The sequence below is a fragment of the Geotrypetes seraphini genome, chromosome 3 (genome assembly GCF_902459505.1).
Source record: "Geotrypetes seraphini chromosome 3, aGeoSer1.1, whole genome shotgun sequence".
NCBI lineage: Eukaryota > Metazoa > Chordata > Amphibia > Gymnophiona > Dermophiidae > Geotrypetes > Geotrypetes seraphini.
In genome coordinates, this window is record NC_047086.1 from 24,545,861 (window position 1) to 24,566,415 (window position 20,555).

Sequence of the window (20,555 nt, forward strand, 5' to 3'; positions counted from 1 at the left end):
TACCAGAGACAGGCTCTATATATACACTGAGAATTTTTATTTGTTAATTTGAAAAGTGATTTGGTGTTTCTCTTGTTTCAAATGTATATCTGCTGTCTTCGTATTTTGTACAGTATTGGGGGATAAGCACCACTGTTTCTGTGGTATTGCATTGTATGCAGACTCTGGCTTCTTTACGGTTCAGTTTTTGTAGACATATTTCTATTCTCCCCCTCCCATTTTTTATAAAAGAGCGGAAGAAACATAGAAGCATGATGGCAGATATAGGCCAAATGGCCCATCCAGTCTGCCCATCTGCAGTAACCATTATCTCTTCCTTTCTCTAAGTGATCCCATGTCCTTATCATAAGCTTTCTTGATTTCAGTCTCTTGTCTGCACCACCTCCTCTGGGAGACCATTCCACACATCCACCACCCTTGCTGTAAAAAAAGTATTTCCTTAGATTACTCCTAGCCTATCACCTCTCAACTTCAACCTAAGCCCTGTCATTCCAGAGCTTCCTTTCAAATGAAAGAGACTAGCCTCATGCACATTTACACCATGTAGGTATTTAAGTGTCTCTAACTTATCTCCCCTCTCCTATCTTTCCTCCAAAGTATACATATTGAGATCTTTAAGTCTGTCCCCATATGTCTTATGACGAAGACCACGCACCATTTTAGAAGCCTTCCTCTAGACCGACTCCATCCTTTTTATATCTTTTTGAAGGTGCCATCCTCAACTATACACTAAGGGGCTTGTAATTAAAACAAAAAAACGTCTAAAAAGTGGCCTAAAAGGGTATTTGGACGATCAAAAAGCCTGATCGTTCAAGTACCCATAACCAAAGCTGGTTTTAGACGTATCTAAAACCAGCTTAGGCCTTTCCCCTGCCTCTAAACGCATAGAGCGAAAAGAGGTGTTTTTAGAGGAGGGGAAAGGGCGGGAGGTGGGCTGACCTACACTTAGTCGTACAGCAGGTATAACCAAAAATTTAGGCAGGTTGCCTAGTCGGCACTTATACGTTTTGACTTAGACCAAGCCAAAACAGGTATAAGTTTCGAAAAAGGGACCGCTGAGCTATTTTCGCTGCCCTGATGAGCTCAGCGGCCCTGGCAACCTGCCTACCACCACCACCAATGATCGCGGCAGGAGAGCCCAAGCCCTCCTACCCTGGTGACTACCTAAACCCCCACCCCGACAACGATCGGAGCAGGAGGGAGACCAAGCCCTATTGCCCCGGTGAAACCCCCTACCCCACACCCCCACTACGGGCAGGAGGGATCCCAGGCCCCCCTGCCCTCGGCAACCCTCCCCGACCGCCCCCCGGAACCCCCGATTTCTTTCTTGTTTTTGATTCTTGTTGGATTGTACATATTTATTTATTTTATTTCTTCGATTTGGAGGCGAGCCACAAAGCTAGTAAAAGGTATGGGAAATTTGAGCTATAAAGAACGCCTCGGAAAACTAAGCTTGTTCACCCTTGAGAAGAGAAGACTGAGAGGGGACATGATAGAGACTTTTAAAATACTAAAAGGTTTGACAAAATAAGAGCAAGAAGCATCATTATTGACATTGTCAAGTGTGACTTGGACGAGAGGTCATAGACTGAAATTGAGGGGTGACAGGCCCAGGACAAATGTCAGAAAGCTCTGTTTTACACAGCGAGTGGTGGACGCTTGGAATGCTCTCCCGGAGGAGGTAGTGACGGAAACCTCCATTATGGGATTCAAGTGCAAGTTGGATGCACACCTCCTTGCAAATCACATTGAGGGATACGGGAAAATAAGGTCTTCATCAGGGAACACCTAGGTCTTAAACAGGGAACACCTGGATTGGCCTCCGCGTGTGCGGGTCACCGGACTAGATGGACCAAAGGTCTGATTCGGTGAAGGCATTTCTTATGTTCTTATGTTCACATACCTATAAAGAGGGTAGGGAGGGCAGGAAGGAGTCTCGATCTCTATTTTATCCTATCTGAATATGTTCTATGCAGTTCCTTTACATATTGAACTGTTACATTGTAAACCGCTTAGGCAAGTAAAATGCGGGAGTGGTATATCAAATGTTTTTTTTAGTTCAAGAAAATTTTATTGGTTTTAGAAAGCATAACAAAACAATATACAAAAAGAAGAGCTTCCAAGAAGCACAGGTTATAAACTGGGTGAAGGCACCCATCAAGTATATCTAATTACATAAAGAAAGGTGGTTGTAGCAGAAAATATATGAGCAGAAATATATGAGCAATAAAACAAATAACAATCATCAATGTATGCAAATCAAAAATAAGTAAGGGAACAAGACATACAAACAGCATAAAGGAACGAGGAAGGTGTGTCGAGAATGAAGGGTAATATACATTCAATGCTAAGAAACAGCATTGGTAGGTACGTTATATTGTTAGCAGACACTAATATGACAACATGATATGATAGATAAGATAAAATAAACGCACGTATGAAGAAAGATTAAAAAAATTGTGGCTGTACTCACTTGAGGAAAGAAGAGAACGGGGAGATATGATTGAAACATATAAGTACATCACGGGATGCATCGAGTCAGAAGATGATATCTTCTGGCTCATGGGACCCTCAACCACCAGAGGGCATCCGCTGAAAATCAGGGGAGGGAAGTTTCATGGCGACTCCAGGAAGTACTTCTTCACCGAAAGAGTAGTGGATCATTGGACAGACTCCCACTCCAGGTGATAAAGGCCAGCAGCGTGACGGATTTTAAGAGAAAATGGGATACTCACGTGGGATCTTTAAGGGAGTAAATTCAGGGGAGGGGATACTTGGAATGGGCAGACTTGGTGGGCTGTAGCCCTTTTCTATGTTTCTATGTTTCATATGAACCCAATAACTATAATTAAATGATCCGGATGGTGTTGGTCAAGGGTCTAAGTGCTAAAAGTTGCCAAAATCGACCAAGTTTTGTCAAACGTCGTTATTGAGTTATGGCGTTCAGCCATATGTCGTTCATATTTACTGTGAAGACAAACGGAGTTCCACCAGTGATTAAAATCCAGTTTTGTAAAATCTTTCCAATTCTGTAAAATGAGTTGAATGGCAAGAATTAATAAAAGTGTCAAAAGGCGGTCATGATACACAGATAGATGAGCAGTGAGTGCAGAGGATCCCAGAATTAAAATATCAAACGAGAGGGGATCAGTGAGAGAGAATATCAAATGTTTAATAACCATAAACGTACTGACCTAATTGGCATCCATGTAAATACAATTTCAGTACAAGTTGCAGCCATCTGAATGTTATACCAAAAACAAAATCACTCCGTAATCGTAAAAAGTCATATTTAAACATTATATCAACTTATAGTGAAAAATGTGCTCGGAGGTGAAAACAAGGGGCGAACCCCTAAACTGTCATCTCACCACCCAATCATCGCATCTTCAATATGTTGCCAGTTGATGTTTAAAGGTCCCCACAGTTCAAGGTTTTAGCATATACTGTGCATTGAAAAATACTTCAGAAAACAAAGACTTATCTTGAATATCGGGTTCCGATGTGGCCCGTTTCGATCCTGCGTCGGGGAACCGAACAGTTGTACTCCCGATAATACTTTAACCCTTTCAGGACCAAGGGACATATTTGTCCCATAACTTTAAAATCCTATAAATTTTGATTGGGATAGTCTACAGTTCTAAATTTGATATGTACGGATTCCATATGATACTGCCTTTATGTAAACAAACTGGTTCCGACATTCATTCATTAGCGTCGTTGCCAGATTGACAAGAAGATTCACTTGCCACACTGTCCATAAGCCAGAAGTGTGATTTTTTAAATAAAAATAATGATATTTCACAAAAAAAATCAATTTTTTGGCATCTGCAAGCCCTTTTTACCATAAAAATGTCGTCAAAACCACAAAAATTGGCCTACGATCCTTATGGTCCTGAAAGGGTTAAGGGTGGAACATGTCTCAAAAAAGCTAAAGTCATTTTAAGCTGAAACCGATTCAACGTTTCCTCCACCGATTCTAACGGTTCACAGTCATAAGCGCGCGCGCTGAAATTTCAGAGTGGACAATTGAGCGCGAGACTTCAGCGCGCCGCCTAAAAGCTTATTTTAAAGGGCTCCGTTTACTTAATAGTGTTGGCGCTGCCGTTGGGGGTGGTTTTGGGGGGTTGTAACCCCCCCATTATAGAGGAAACTTAACTTTCTCCCTATTTTTTAGGGGAAAAGTTAAGTTTTCTGTATAATGTTGGGGGTATACCCCCCCCCCCCCAACACAGCAGCGCGAACACTATTAAGTAAAGTTCCCCCCCCACACACCCCCGTCGGAGCGCTTTAACATAAGCTTTCAGGGCGGCGCGATGAAGTCTTGCGCTCAGTTGTCCGCTCTGAAATGTCGGCACGCGTTTGTTTGTCCTGTCACCGATTCTAACGGCTCATATATCACAGCATCTTTAATCACCCACCATACAGCAACTATTGAGCATGTGGGTCCCTTTATTCATTGACTGACTGCGCCATCTGAATGTGAGCGCCAAACCCGGCGTTAATTGAATGTTAACGCTGGCGGTAGTTTTGAGAATTGGCCCCTAAGAAACTATAAATCTGTCACTGGGGCAGAGGTGGGGCAGCTGGACAAAGCAATTTCCTCATGAGCTGTCATATCCCCTGCACCTCTTCTATCCTGGCTTGCAGCCGTTTTCCCCACAACCTGTTCCTTGTCTCTGTGCTTTAATAAGCCTTGCTTAAAAGTGTTTATAAAGTATATTTGAGAGCTGGCAGATGGAACGGCAGTTTTATTTGCTTCCTGCCCATTTGGTAAAGGATCAGCTTGGAACAGATAGTGTTCTATTTTTTCCTTTTGTATATATTGTTGTGTTCTTGGCCCTTTAACAGATTTAGCACCTTTTATGTAGGCTTTATACCAAGAATGACTGAAGTAAAAATCATCAGAATGGCTATTGTCCTCAAACGATTTCCATCTAGAATACAACAACTTGGAGTGAGCACGGCAGGCTTGATTTCGCGCCAAGGGAGCCAGTCAGCTGTCCCCGTAGCGTAGAAGGAAGTTTCTGTGAAGTGTATTCCGAATGACTGGGGTTGCTTCACTTCAGAGAAATGCTCCGCTGAAACCGCTCTAATCAGATTTGCACTTGGAAAGATCGATCTGACCCAGATCCCTTTCCAGCTGAGTTCTTTCGGCATCCTGAGAATGAGCTTTCTATTTACCACCCCATAGCAGACTTAGGGCCAGAGGCACTAATGTCAGCGATCGTCTAATGAGTGTCGCTAAACCAGTTTTGACTGGCTTAACAACCATCTCCTTTACCGACCCGATGCAGAAAACGGCTCTCCGCTTGGTTTTCTGCTCGTTCTCTGATCCGACCGTGCAAATAAGCTCATTAATATTGATAATGCCATGTAAACTAACAGAGCGACTGATGCTCTAACGTGGCTTCCCGATGCACAAAAAAAAAGTGATTGCTTTGTAGCGATCCAAAAAAAAGCAACTGGTCAAGACTGGTCGCTGACCTGTCCCACTGATACAAAAATATTTATAACATGCCAAACCTTTTTTTTTTTTTTTTTTAAATGGGCACAGATGCTGTGTGTGTGTTACACATGCACAGTATCTGCCCCATTAAAAAAAGAAGAAAGCCCCCCCCACTGCTGATGACAGCCCTCCCTGACATTCCCCGATGAACCTGTATTGGGAACCAATCCCCCTCCCCAATGTGGCATCAAAAATGGCAGGAGGGATGCCCACTCACTCCTGCCATACTGACCCCCCCCCCAGAGAGAGAAAATTGGCAGGAAGGATGCACACTCCCTCTGGCCATGCCAAAACCCCTTCTGAGAAAAAATTGGTGCCGGATGCTCCTCTGAACCTCCCCCTAACCACCCCAGTACCTTTGTGTGAATATAGCAGGAGGGAGGCTTGGTCCCTCCCAGCTCTGAAGCCCGCCGATCCAAACTGATGGGGCCTTCCCCTCTTTGGTGCATCATATGTTGCACGGCTCAGATTGGCTCAGACACCTATGGCCCCTCCCCTTGCGAGGAGCCTAAGGCCCTGAATGGGGAGGTCGTCATGGCTGGAGGGCGTGGGCATCCCCCCTGCCATTTTTGATACCACAGGGGGAGGGTTGGTCCCCGGTGCCGGTTAATCAGGGTACGTCGGGGAGGGCCGTCATCAGCAGGTGGGGTGAGGGACTTTTTTTTTATGGGGCAGATACTGTACGTATGTAACACATACACAGTATCTAAGTCCCTTAAAAAAAAAAAAAAAAAAAAAGGTTTCCTGCCCCGAACACCTGAGTGGGAGAAGGCTGCTTTGGGGTTTCCCCTGCCTCTCAGCTGTTCGGGCTTCCCTTCCAGCTCTGCACATGTATGAGAGCCTCTCTCACAGTGATCAATCAGATGGGAGACGCAGGGATTATGACGAACCTCCGCACAAATCATTAGCATAGAAAATTTTTAGTGCATCAATAGCTCTTTTAGAATCGGTCAAAAATCGGATTGGATCCTGTTTAGTGCATCTGGGCCTTAAAACTAGTGCACTAAAAATGCACTTTTAGGAGCTTACAGGTCTTCAGGAAGAACGCTAAGTTGTGTCCCAATGAGAAGTCTTTAATGACATGTCTCCAGGTTCCAGCACTTATCCTCCATTGCTAATGCAACATTTGAAATAAAGGATCCAGACATCCTCATTTCTGACATGAAGTTTCTTCTAGATTATTATCTTTGTGTTTCAAGATTGGCCTGAGGGCTTGAGATAGTCTACTGGTATACAGTAATGTTGATTATAAAGTGTATGATACGAGGGTCATTTATAAATAATGCACACAATTTTTTAAAATTTACATGTTTTATTTTTTTTTCAAGTATTTCTTTACAATCCTTCAATATAGTCTCCCTGCTTTGCAATGACCAAGTCCCAACGTCCGGGAGGCTTCATTATTCCATCCAAAACACCGTTTTTCTTCAGTTGTCAAATGGCTCGGGTACCGGCGGAAGAAAACTCTTCCAGAGATGCAAAACGATGTCCACGCCTAGATTGTTTCAACTTTGGTAAAAGGCCGAAATCTGGTGGACTCGTGTCTGGACTGTAGGGAGCATGAGGTAACACCTCCCAGCCGCATTTGCGTAGTTTTTCAATGATGAGTGGACAACTTCATCTTCCCCACCACCCAAAAAATTTTGACAAGCTCAATCAAAAGTAAAAAAATAAGGAGTTTTGCTTATGATCATGAAGGTATCATCATCACAGACAAAGTTCCATGTGGAAGAAGTGTCACAGCAGTATATTATTGTGATTTTTTTTTGCAAAAAATGCACAAAACCCGACCTCGGTTGCCCTTGGCTTCACGATAACGCTCGCCCGCACATAAGGAATGTCGTTGTTGAAAAACTACACAATTATGGCTGGGAGGTGTTACCTCATGCTCCCTACAGTCCAGAAGGATTGTAAAGAAATACTTGAAAAAAAAAATAATAATAATAAAACATGTAAATTAAAAAAAAGTGTGTATTATTTATGAAATGACCCTCGTATAAAAAGGAAGCCTGATTCACAAAGCTTTCCCCCCCCCCCCCCCCAGTGTCCATGGGGAAAAAGACTAATAAACAAAGTCAATGCTAAAATGGTAGATGATAAAAATCACAGGCTGCAAATACAAATCCTTTCTGGACAGGACTTTTCAAGTTCCAAGCAGGCAGACAGCAGTCCTGGCTGGACAACTACATAAACAGAGCCAGTTTGATCTACGACGCATTCCGAAAATCAATCAAAACCATTCTGTTTGACAAATTCATCTCCTAAACAGAAGCCTCCAAATGATATATTCTCCCTCTCTCTACCTCGATGTAATTTTGCAGTCTTTGCTGTTCCTTTACCTATTTCTTATGTAACCCTCTCTTCTTACATCCTGTATTTCGCTGATTGTCCAGCCTTCTTCGATTGTGAACCGCCTAGAAGTCTTTTGACTATGGCGGTATAGAAGAATAAAGTTATTATTATTATTATTATATCAAGAAAAGATCAGAATGCCTAGCGCTTTTAGCAACATATGGGCAAGGAATGACATACGTACACCCCCAGTATGCATATATGTGCTGCTAAAAGCACTAGGCATTCTGAAAAACTCGTACATATAGAGCCAAAGTGTTTTTGGGTATATTTGTTGTGATTTCACCCTGTGGCACTGTACATCAGGGGTGCCCAAATGGTTGATCGCGAAGTAGATCGCAAAGGCAACCAACCATAGGATTTAATCATAATTCACTGCTTTAAAGTACCACAGTAGTGTAATTATTGAAACTGCCCGGCTCTATTTAGAAAACAGTTCTTCCGTTACCACGCTGTATGTACAATAAGAGAAATCCATTAGTGTGCACAAGCCGAAAAATCACTTCACCAAGGCATGTTTGTTTCCATCCTGTTTTTCTTGCAATTCTGGAATTTGCATTGGAAATGACTTTGAATGACATCTTCCAGCTTTATAATTAAGCTACGAGTGATAAGTCAACGCACGCTGAGCACAAGTCAAAAGAAAAGGATGTAATTGCTCACCTACTGAGTTATGAATTGCAAATCCTAAAACAGAAAATAAAAAAAAAAAGAAAAAGTTGTTACGTTTCCCACGAAACATTATGCCATCTCTTTATGTGGTAGCTTGGAGTGGATGCCAACCACAGAAATACTGTGTTTCCCCGAAAATAAGACCTATCCCAAAAATAAGCCCTGGCATGATTTCCGGGGTAGATCTTTTATTTTATTTTTTTTATTTTATTTGTTTATTCAATTTTATCAATACAAACAAGCAATACATTACTTGTATTTCAGATTAACATAAATTATTAAAAAGAAAACTTATAAACCAATTCCACTTAAATCAGTGTTTTGGTTATTCATTTATACTTCCAATATATTTAGTCCACAATTTTTTATAAGAGATTCTTAGCAAAGAAAATTAACAATAGAAACAAAGAAAATTAACAATAGAAACAAGGTAGATCTTAATATAAGCCCTACCCCCCAATATAAGCCCTAGTCGCCGGCAGCTGCGCTTCCCCCCCTGCCGTGCAGCCGAACTGCCGAACCCCTGCTGACCCTCCATCCTTCCCTCCCAACCGATCCCCGCCGACCGCGACCATAAATACCTTGCTGCAGAGGAGCGTCGGGCCAGCAGCACTCAGAGGCTGCTTCGCGGCCTTCTCGCGGGGGGCCGTCTGTGTACGGATGACGTCCCCGCGAGAAGGCCACGAAGCAGTATGGTAACTCCTCATGTTCTTATTGGATAGGATAGAGAAGTATGAAGATTTAGAGAGCATTCCATGTTCTCCACGCAGGACGGCTGGTCCGTCTGTTCCTTTTGTGGAGTAGGAATGGATAAGGGTTTGTGAGAAAGTTCAGAGATCGAAGGCATCTTTGAAGAGGAATGGTTTGTGGTTGCTTTTAGATTTATCTAAGGTTGATTTATGTCAAAGGTAGGGAGGAAGAGCATTCCATGAAGCGGGGTCAATGACTGAGAAGATATTTTATTTAATTATTCAATTTTCTATGCTATTCTCCCAGGGGAGCTTAGAATGATTTATATGAATCTATTCAGGTACTCAAGCGTTTTTCCCGATCTGTCTTAGCGGGCTCACACTGTCTAATGTGCCTGGACACATGGAACGCGCTACCGGAGGATGTGATAAGCAGGAGCACGCTACAGGGCTTCAAAGAAGGTTTGGATAGGTACCTAGAGGACAAAGGGATTGAGGGGTACAGATAGGAGTGGAGGTAGGTTTAGAGGCAGTTAAAAAATTAGTCAGGGGCACTGTTCAGGGAATTAGGCCTGATGGGCCGCCGCGGGTGCGGACCGCTGGGCAGGATGGACCTCTGGCCTGCCTCAGCGGAGGCCGCTTCTTATGTTCTTATGTTAATTTGCCCAGGGTCTCAAGGAGCAGTGCAGGATTTGAACCCACAACCCCAGGGTGCTGGGGCTGTAGCTCTCACCACCGCACCACACACTCCCCGTGATTGGATTTCAGTCGGTGGCCGCCACTTCTAAACAAAGAGGACTGAACGATTGTCTCTTAATTCAGAGCTATCTCTGCCTGGCAGCATTTAATGTCATATTCGCTAAATGGGAGCTTTATCCTGCCCAATTAAACAATAGAATTTTTGATTACGTCCAACACACAATTGCCATCGACTCGTTGCCACATCTGGACACTTGCAGGCTTGTTCACCTTCTACGTGCTTCTGGAATCTCTTTCATTAGCCGAGCCTGAGTGACATTTTGCAGCCGTTGAAGTCTTTCAGCTCTTTCGATGGCTAAGACCATCAAGCTGACCTTTGTTATTGAAGGGACATTGGGTAAATGAGCCGGGGTAGTCTATGATTATAGCCAACATCCTCTTCTGTTGCATCAGAAATGGCGCTGAAAGAACAAGCATTTTGATTTGCGGGCAGTGCACGTAAATTGTGAGCTCGTTACCTTTAACAAAAGACAAGGTCATTTTATTTCCATATTTTCTCTTTATGAAGACGTCCATGTACTCCTTCTGAGTGCAAGTCCATATCTCTGTACGATAGTATCATTTATTTTCTTCCTCTGTAGACAAAATGCACTCAAGCCCGGTTGATAGAATTTTATTTCTCAGTGATTATGGGTGAATGGGGCATGCTTTCAACCTCAGGTTGCGTAAGATGTTGTGTAGTGATCCTTTAACTGAGAACATTTCATTTTTAATTTGTATTATTGAAAAAAAAAAAAAAAAGGCTTAAAGAAAAATACTTTTGTTGCTTTTAATCTCTATTTTATGTGACTAGATAGACAGGTATAACTAGGGTTACCATATGGCTTCAGAAAAAGGAGGACAGATTGAGACATCCGGGTTTTACTTCCATTGCTTTAATGAAAAGTAAAAACCCAGATGTCATACCGTATTTCCCCAGCTATAGGCCGCGGCTTATAGATGGATTTTACAAACATGAGTACTGGTTGTGGCTTGCTTATGTGGGGGGCCTATCTAATACATCCCCTCAATAAATCAAACCCCTTGTAAATCATCCCCCCCTCTCCAGTACCTTTTTAAATCCCCCTTAAATACCTCCCTCGCTGGACAGCTGCGGGCTGCCTCCTCTAATCTTGTGGCCAGTGGTGCAGGGCAGGAGCGATCTTTTCGGTATCCAGCCTGGCCCCGCGCCACTTCCAGAATGGCTGCCGTCTATGTCGGATGCTGATAACACTATGTCAGATGCTGACAATGAGTGATGCGAAATCACATGCAAATAAAAAGCAAAACTTTTTATTTGCTTGCGCTTTCCCGTCGCTCATTGTCAGCATCCGACATAGTGTTTCTCAAGATAATTTTTTTGCTATAATTGAACATATCGATCGATACACATTTTCTATTATGATTTAACAGCAAGACTCCTGAGGCAGGCCTTTTAGGGCCGAAACACGATTGTGTCGAGTCTGTTAAAATAAAAAGGAGTGAGCACCATCTGGTCTCCTTTGTTGTCGTTTTCTGCTACTCATTGGTGTGAAGGCTGTTTCTCCTGTTTGTTTTCTCTACATTTCAAATAGACATGGCCACTGAGCTGATCGCAGCAAGGAAATCTCCCTGCTGTGATCAGCTGAGCACCTGCAACCATGACAGGAAACCCCCCCCCCCCTGTGAAGTTGGCTAGTAGGAGGAATTTCCACTCCCACCCGCTGGAACCCCCGAACCCCTGGATAGGAGGGATGCTCAATTCTTCCTACTGCCACCAACAAACCCCCACCTGACACTGCAGCAGGAGAAATGCCTAATTCCTCCTGTCTCCACTCCCGAAGCCCCCTGGTAGGAGGGATGCCCACTCCCTCCTGCCGGGTCTCCCGTATCTTTTGAAGTTTGGCGGGTCAGAGGGATGCCACCAGGTCCGTCTCTTCACACTGGCAGGTCTTTCCCTTCTCAGTGCATCATGGGATGTACCAGGGAGGGGCCTAAGGTCCTGATTGGCTCAGATGTGTAAGGCCCCTCCCATAAGAGGGGCCTTGGGCACCTGGACCAACCGGAGTCTTAGGCCTCCTTCCGAGTGCATTCTATCCCTTCTATCCTGTCCCTTATTGTAGTTCTTTTCTGTTTTTGATTTGCCCTGAAAGATCTCCTGGGCGGTATATCGGGTCTAAATAAAACTTGAAACTTGAGTATAGTATCACATTTATAAAATCACACATAATTACCATATAAAATCCAAATATCACAAAAAAATACCAGCTGCCACCAAATTAACCATTTGAATATTCATTCAATAAAAGCCTGCTTTAAAAAAGTGTACCTTCAAATGTTTTCTAAAAATGATGACATCTTGAGAAAATCTCCAAGCAGATGGCAACTTATCCTAGACACGTGGAGCCTGCAATCAAAAAAGTCACAGTCCTTGTGTCTGCATAGTGTATCTTTCCCAAAGAGGGCACAGTAAGCATTTCATCTGACTTCAATGTCTCAGTGAAATGACAAATATATAGGGTTGCAATGGAACTCTAGGCACCCAAATCACCACTTTTTGAAAGAAGAGTATTCCCATATAACATGCTCAAAAACAGTAAGAAGTAATCCTACTGCTGTACAGCACTTCTTTCAGCGTAATTTCACTGTTATTTTCAAGGTCCTCAGCGGGCCACCACACACTCAAATCCTTTCATAGTGTGGGGCTTTATGCTCCCATTCGTCATTGGACCATTAACTATGATTATAATTTTATGTTGAAAAAGTTATTTATTATTATAAATGCTAAAATTACTTAGCTTTATGGTTTTGACATTAGTCGGGAGGGTTCAAAAACATCAGCCACCAACATGTTTCGCCCGTGTGTCTCTAGGGCTTTATCAAGGCTCCCTCTCCCTGTTCAGAAATAGAAGACATACTTAAGTATGACTAAAAACCATAAGGCATCAAATAAGCACATATTAAATTCAGACTCATACCGTTTGTAGTCAGTTTACTCCCGCCGTCACGCCATATACGAAATGGCGGTCGGGTTCATTCGCGATCAATTTATACGTGACCCAGACGTAGACGTCCCAAAAGTTCAGGGACGTCAGAGTCTGACGTCAAAACTTACGCTATCCATTTCAACACCCTTTCGTTTACATTGTTTCACTTGGAATAATGTGATATACAGAAACCCCAGGATCTAAACTCATATTAGGGAAGCCCACTCTAATTCATTATTTAGTCCATAAGGGACCACCGTGTTCAGGCGATAAATCCAGCGCTGCTCAATGTAATTAAGACGGCTCTCCCAATCACCCTCAACTTCTTTCTCGGATATTTGATCTATAACCCTCCATTTAATATGTTCAATCCCATGAGCCTTATCCAGCCAGTGTTGGACAATAGGGGCTTGTACCGCCTTAGTATTAATACGGGATTTGTGTTCGTTGAGGCGCACATTAATAGCTCTTTTGGTGCGCCCCACGTACACCAGATTGCAGGGGCATACAATTATATATATAACTCTCTTAGTTTTACAGGTTGTGTCAGCCCTCGATCTCACCAGGTAACCTCTTTGAGGGTCGGTCCATTGAAGCCCTTCTAGCGTGGATTCACACCATTGGCAATGATGACATTTAGTATGACCCCCACCAGTATTACTGTCATATTGATTAACCGGTTTTTTAAGAGCCTGACCAATGGTTTTACCCCTACGATAAGCAAATAGGGGAAGGTCAGTAAAACACCAATGCTGTTTTATATATATAATTGTATGCCCCTGCAATCTGGTGTACGTGGGGCGCACCAAAAGAGCTATTAATGTGCGCCTCAACGAACACAAATCCCGTATTAATACTAAGGCGGTACAAGCCCCTATTGTCCAACACTGGCTGGATAAGGCTCATGGGATTGAACATATTAAATGGAGGGTTATAGATCAAATATCCGAGAAAGAAGTTGAGGGTGATTGGGAGAGCCGTCTTAATTACATTGAGCAGCGCTGGATTTATCGCCTGAACACGGTGGTCCCTTATGGACTAAATAATGAATTAGAGTGGGCTTCCCTAATATGAGTTTAGATCCTGGGGTTTCTGTATATCACATTATTCCAAGTGAAACAATGTAAACGAAAGGGTGTTGAAATGGATAGCGTAAGTTTTGACGTCAGACTCTGACGTCCCTGAACTTTTGGGACGTCTACGTCTGGGTCACGTATAAATTGATCGCGAATGAACCCGACCGCCATTTCGTATATGGCGTGACGGCGGGAGTAAACTGACTACAAACGGTATGAGTCTGAATTTAATATGTGCTTATTTGATGCCTTATGGTTTTTAGTCATACTTAAGTATGTCTTCTATTTCTGAACAGGGAGAGGGAGCCTTGATAAAGCCCTAGAGACACACGGGCGAAACATGTTGGTGGCTGATGTTTTTGAACCCTCCCGACTAACGTCAAAACCATAAAGCTAAGTAATTTTAGCATTTATAATAATAAATAACTTTTTCAACATAAAATTATAATCATAGTTAATGGTCCAATGACGAATGGGAGCATAAAGCCCCACACTATGAAAGGATTTGAGTGTGTGGTGGCCCGCTGAGGACCTTGAAAATAACAGTGAAATTACGCTGAAAGAAGTGCTGTACAGCAGTAGGATTACTTCTTACTGTTTTTGAGCAAAATATATAGGGTTGTCTTAAATTTTTTTAAAAAAGCAATTTCCCTTTAGAAAACTCTATGGGGCTAATATTCAGATCACGCAATTTAGCTGGGCTGACTCCTGCAGTTGTGGAGTGGTGGAGTTTTTTTTGCCAGAGATAGTACATAAGCAGCTTGGACTTTAAACAGTATTGAAGTTGTTTACTGCTGCATTGAAATTTTTGAGGCTTTTTCTCCACTGGTTTGTGAAATGGTTATTGGGGGAGTCTAACCCATCTCTGGTGAGTAGTATTTTGTAGTTAAACTTTGGGATTTAAACATCTCTATCATATCTCCCCTCTCCTGCCTTTCCTCCAAAGTATAGAGATTTTACGCACAATTTTACGAGCACGCACCGGTCACTTTAAAGCACAAACAGCAAAGGAAAATTTCCTGCCGGGCCGCCATTTGGTCATGCTGAAGGCACAAGATCAGTTACTCCTAACATAAGATAAGCGCTACCTTTTCCCATTCCCATAAGTAGCCGTTGTAGTAACGTGTTTGTACTGGGACGGAAGAGTGTTACGATGGTCCCAAACTTGGTCTCTTAGCGGCACCGACGGTGCAGGACACAAAGAGCACTGAGTACTTTTCACATTATATTTAAAAAAAAAAAAAATAAATTGAATTCTATATTTATGGACAATATTGAATGTGAGAAGAGCATATTTATTAAAATTATTATATTTATTATATTATACTAGCTGAAGGTCCGGCGTTGCACGGGTATTTAATTATAACACGTGTGCAGGTGGGCCGCGAGACCCCCAGAACATATCAGCCCAGGTAGTGAAGGATCTGCATACAAAGTTTCGTTCAAATCGGTCAAGCCGTTTTTGAATTACAGTGAGAATGGCAGCTTTTTACAATTTTTCCATTGACATGAATGGGTGAAATCTGATTTTCTGTTTGTAGCTCCGCCCACGTGTGCAGGTGGGCCGCAAGACCCCCCAGAACATATCACCCCATGTAGTGAGGGATCTGCATACCAAGCTTCGTTCAAATCGGTCAAGCCGTTTTTGAATTACTGTGAGAATGGCAGCTTTTTACATTTTTTCCATTGACATGAATGGGTGAAATATGATTTTATGTTTGTAGCTCCGCCCACGTGTGCAGGTGGGGCGCGAGACCCCCAGAACATATCATCCCAGGTAGTGAGGGATCTGCATACCAAGTTTCGTTCAAATCGGTCAAGCCGTTTTTGCGTGATCGCGGCACATACACACACACATACATACACACATACATACCTCCGATTTTATATATATAGATTATATTATTTATTATATTATATTATATTATTTATTATATTATAATATTATATTATATTATAATATTATATTATATTATAATTATAATATTATAATATAATATAATATATTATAATATTATATTATATTAATTATATATTATTATATTATATATTAATTATATTATATATTAATCCTATACTCTTTTTATAGCTTGGTATTATAACAAAATTATCTGGCCATGAAAACGAACCGAGGAGGATAAAGATGAATCTGACAGCCTCCCTATAATCGTAGGGCTCCTTTTACGAAGATGCGCTAGCGTTTTTAGCGCGGGCTACACGCTAACGCCTCCATGGAGTTTGCATTAGTATTTTTTGTGTACTGTGGGGGTTAGCGCACGCTAAAAACGCTAGTGCGCCTTCGTAAAAGGAGCCCATAGTTTCTGTTTTTTTCCGACAGGTTCAAAGCCAGTCTATGTACAGACATCCAATCGGGTATCTTTTCCAAACAATAATTTAACCTGCCCAAAATGTGGTTAAAACCAGCATCTAAAGGAGGAAAAAACTGAATATCATTAACGTAACACCTATAAGACACGGTGTCAGGTCAAAAGCGCGCCGGGACAAAGGCGCGAGCAGACAATTGAGCGCAGCGCGGAGGCGCATGCCGAAGAAAATTACTGTTTATAGGGCTCCAATGGGGGGGTGTGGGGGGGAACCCCCCCACTTTACTTAATACAGATCGCGCCGCGTTGTGGGGGCGTTGTGGGGGGTTTGGGGAGTTGTAACCCCTCACATTTTACTGAAAACTTCACTTTTTCCTTGTTTTTAGGGCAAAAGTTAAGTTTGCAGTAAAATGTGGGGGATTACAACCCCCCCAAACCTCCCACAACGCCGGCGCGATTTGTATTAAGTAAACTGAGGGTGCTCCCCAACAAAAACCCCCATCGGAGCCCCTAAAAACAGTAATTTTCTTTGGCGTATGCCTCTGTCTTGCGCTCAGTTGTCGGCGCGCGCCTTTGTCTTCCGCGTTGTTGTCTATGAACCATAAGACACATTCAATGTCCATATTATATGGCACAATGGAGTTAAATAAAGATTTTTTAAAAAACACAAACAAACCACCAAGAAAGCTGATCTCAGAGGCTCTCCTATAAACATCTGACCTCATCAACATAGAAGTGAACCTCTCAAAGGCAGTATCTTTAGCCCCCTGCCCATAAAGCCACCGGAGCAAGAGAGGGGCTACAACCAGCCTTACTTGCACAGCAAGCTTTTGAGCATTAGGGCCTAAATATCAGCCCAGCGCGTCACAGAATAATCCGTTCGTGCCAGGGCTGTTCAGGGGTGGAGTCAGGGCGGAGATAGGATTTACCCAATTAGCAGTGATATTCAGTTCACTAACTGGGTGAGTTAGGACAGCAAAAAGGTTGTCCTAACTTTAGCCAGAGAGTTACCTGGGCATTGGTCTGAATATTGGCCAACACCTAGTAATGGCCAGTGGACCCCAAAGACTTGCATGGTCAATGCTGGTGCCCAGATAAGGCCCAGCATTGAATATCCAGGTCAGATTCAGCCTGTGGCAGTCGGGACCTTTAAATTCACTGACTGCTGTGGACTGAATGTTGGGGGGGATAAATTATTCATATAATAATTAAAAATGTTTGATCATGGCATCAAGGTACCCCCTTCTTCAAACCCAGCATGCACCCAAAAAGATGAAGAAAAAGCCTCAGACTAATGTAGCAGTCTAGAACCAAAAGGTATAAATCAAAACTGCTTTTTATACTTTCACAGGCAAAAACGCCCTCACAGAACAGCTCAGGTATAGAAAAGGGCAAAGACACCCGGAGGCACGTTCAAGGACTTAGCTGACAAAAGACGACTTGAGCTCCAACGTTGTCATGTCTTCTCCAATCTTCCCAACAAGCGACCTTGTTTCACCAATATTTGGTTCATCAGGGGAACAAACAATACAGCGTTAGAGGTCAAGTGGGAAGCGGCGCAGGATCAGGCAGGCAACCTGGTGTGTCGCTATGCGAGAGAACGGAAGAGGAGGCAGCCGTCAGTTCTCAGAGGAAACGGCGGAAACCAGGCAGCCAGCCTGGTGTGCCACTCTCAGCGAGGCACTGCGTCTAGAAGTTAAAAAGAAAAGGTACGTGCGGGAGGCATCAGAGAGGAGGAAGAGGGCTAGGGCTTGCCTGTCGCCTGCCTGGGGGGTGAAGAGGAAGAGGCCGGGGCCTGCCTGCTGCCTGCCTGGGGGGTAGGGAGGGAGGAGGAAGAGACTGGGACCTGCCTGCCTGCACTGCCAAATTAAAAATAGGGAGCAGGGAGAAGCTGGGCCTGCCTGCCTGCCTGCGGGGAGGCCTGCTTGCCTGGGGGAGCTGCCAGGGAGGGGGAGGCTTGCCTGCCTGGAAGGGGCTGCCTGGGAGGGGGGATGCCTGCTTGCTTGTCTGGGGGGCTGCCTGGGAGGGGAGTGGCCTGCTTGCTTAGGGGGGCTGCCTTGGAGGGGGAGGCCTGGTTGCTTAGGGAGGGGCTGCTTGGGAGGGGGAGGCCTGCCTGCCTTGGGGTGCTGCCTTGGAGGGGGGAGTACTGCCTGCATGCCTGGGGGGATGCCTGGGGGGGAGTACTGCCTACCTGCCTCGGGGAGATGCCTGGGAGGGGGGACTACTGCCTGCCTGCCTGGGGGGATGCCTGGGAGGGGGAGGCCTGCCTACCTGCCCTGTCCCTACCTGCCTGCCAGCCAATAGGCCGTCCTGCCCTGTCCCTGTCTGCCCTGTTCCGGCCTACCACTAGACCACGAGAGGGGGGACAGGGTGCAGAGCTTGGCAAGGAGTGTGGGGTTGGGTGCAGAGCCTGGCAGGGAGAATTTAGTTCAGAATGGCTTTTTTTCTTGTTTTCCTCCTCTAAATCTGGGGTGCGTCTTATGATGAGGTGCGTCTTATGGAGTGAAACATATGGTAATAAGGCAAATTGTCTTTCACAGTCCAGTTCAATGAAAGAACTTTGTGTTTATCTATCATATCATGCACTGCTATTAGTTAGTTTAGGTACCCTCAACTCGTGTTCGAATCCTAGTGACTTGATGAATTACAGATCTAAAAAGAGATCGGTTTTGTGCTAGTCCGGAAAGGTCCTCCAGCGTCACCCCCATGGTTGTTTTCAACGTGTCCAGCTATCGTGATGTCCTTCTCCAGTGATCTCTCTCTTCTGACGGCGTGACCAAAATAAGACAGTCGTAACTTCATCATTTGGGCTTCGAGTGACATAGCCGATTTGATCTCTTCCGGAATCAATTTGTTAGTTCTTCTGGCAGTCCACGGCATGCCTAAAAACCCTCTCCAGCAGCAAAGCTCAAAACGTGTCGGTTTTCTTTCTGTCTGTCAATGCGTAGATTAGTTTCTGCTCAATAAAGATTATTATACAAAAAAAGAGAGAGCTTTATTCTGTTGGTGGAAACGCACAGTAGTACAAAGACTATAGTAGCAGCATTGATGACAAGATAGCAGAATACTGAAGATATTGGCAATAGCCCCGTGGATTCAGGCAACTTACCACTGCTGAATTCATCATGCTGGCGTACCCCTTTCTCTTCCAGCTGGTATTACAGATGTGGTTAGACCCTACACATCATGCAACATTTTTCTTTGTAGTACCCACCTTGTGGAATTCCTTACCTCAATCCTTATATGCTAAACCAGTGGTCTCAAACATGTGGCCCGGGGGCCACATGCGGCCCACCAGGTACTATTTTGAGGCCCTCGGTATGTTTATCATAATCACAAAAGTAAAATAAAACAGTTTCTTTGATCATAAGTCTCTTTAGCTATAAATGACAATATTATTATTAAGACAGCTAAAAGGAAAGATTGATAAACTATAAAGAGCTTTACCTCATGCAAAATTGTCATTTCTTTAATAAGATATTAACTATTTTTTTCTGAGGCCCTCCAAGTACCTACAAATCCAAAATGTGGCCCTGCAAAGGGTTTGAGTTTGAGACCATCTCGAACTAAGTTTAAAGCTGCCTTCAGAACCCACTTGAGAAATGTCTTCAGCTTGGGAAAAAGACGGCTGAGGGGAGATAGGATTGAAGTCTACAGAATCCCGAGTGGAGTAGAATGGGTACAAGTGGATCGATCTTTCGCTCTGTCAAAAATTACAAAGACTAGGGGGCGCTCGATGCCCCTTCCCGACGCGATTATGTCGGGAAGCTTTTCAAAACCTGGACAAAGTGTCGCGGCAGTTCGGGTAGAAGAGTGATGGCATCGCGGTAGGGGAAATGAGGCATCTCTCCTGCCGCGATGGTTAGGTTGCCGGGCCGCTGAACTGATGGCGCCAGCGGCCCCTTTTTCGGCACTTAAACCTGGTTTTATTTCGTCTAAGTGAAAAAGGTCTAAGTGCCGACTAGGCAACCTGTAAATGTTTTGGTTATACCTTTTGTACGCCTAGGTGTAGGTCGGCCCACCTCCCGCCCACTGCCCGCCCTCTCCCCTCCTCTAAACACACCTCTTTTCTCTCTGTGCATCTAGAGGCAGGGGAAAGGCCTAAGCTGGTTTTAGATACGTCTAAAAACCAGCTTTGGTTATAGGTACTTGGACGATCAGGCTTTTTGATCGTCCAAGTAGCCATTTAGGACACTTTTTAGACGTTTTTTTTTTTTTTTTTATTATTA

At 43.8% G+C, this 20,555-nt stretch overlaps 1 protein-coding gene across 8 annotated transcripts in view; it reads left to right on the forward strand.

Annotated features, from left to right (window-relative positions):
• HTR1E (5-hydroxytryptamine receptor 1E) overlaps positions 1 to 20,555 on the forward strand; it is a 148,217-nt gene that overhangs the window by 79,217 nt on the left and 48,445 nt on the right. The window contains exon 1 of one of the 8 annotated variants that reach the window (XM_033935663.1): positions 17,818 to 18,035. The exons of the other annotated variants lie outside the window; for them this stretch is intronic. The gene's annotated coding sequence lies outside the window, so the exon portion shown is untranslated. Of the gene's footprint in view, positions 1 to 17,817; positions 18,036 to 20,555 lie in introns of those variants that run through there. 8 annotated transcript variants of the gene reach the window in all.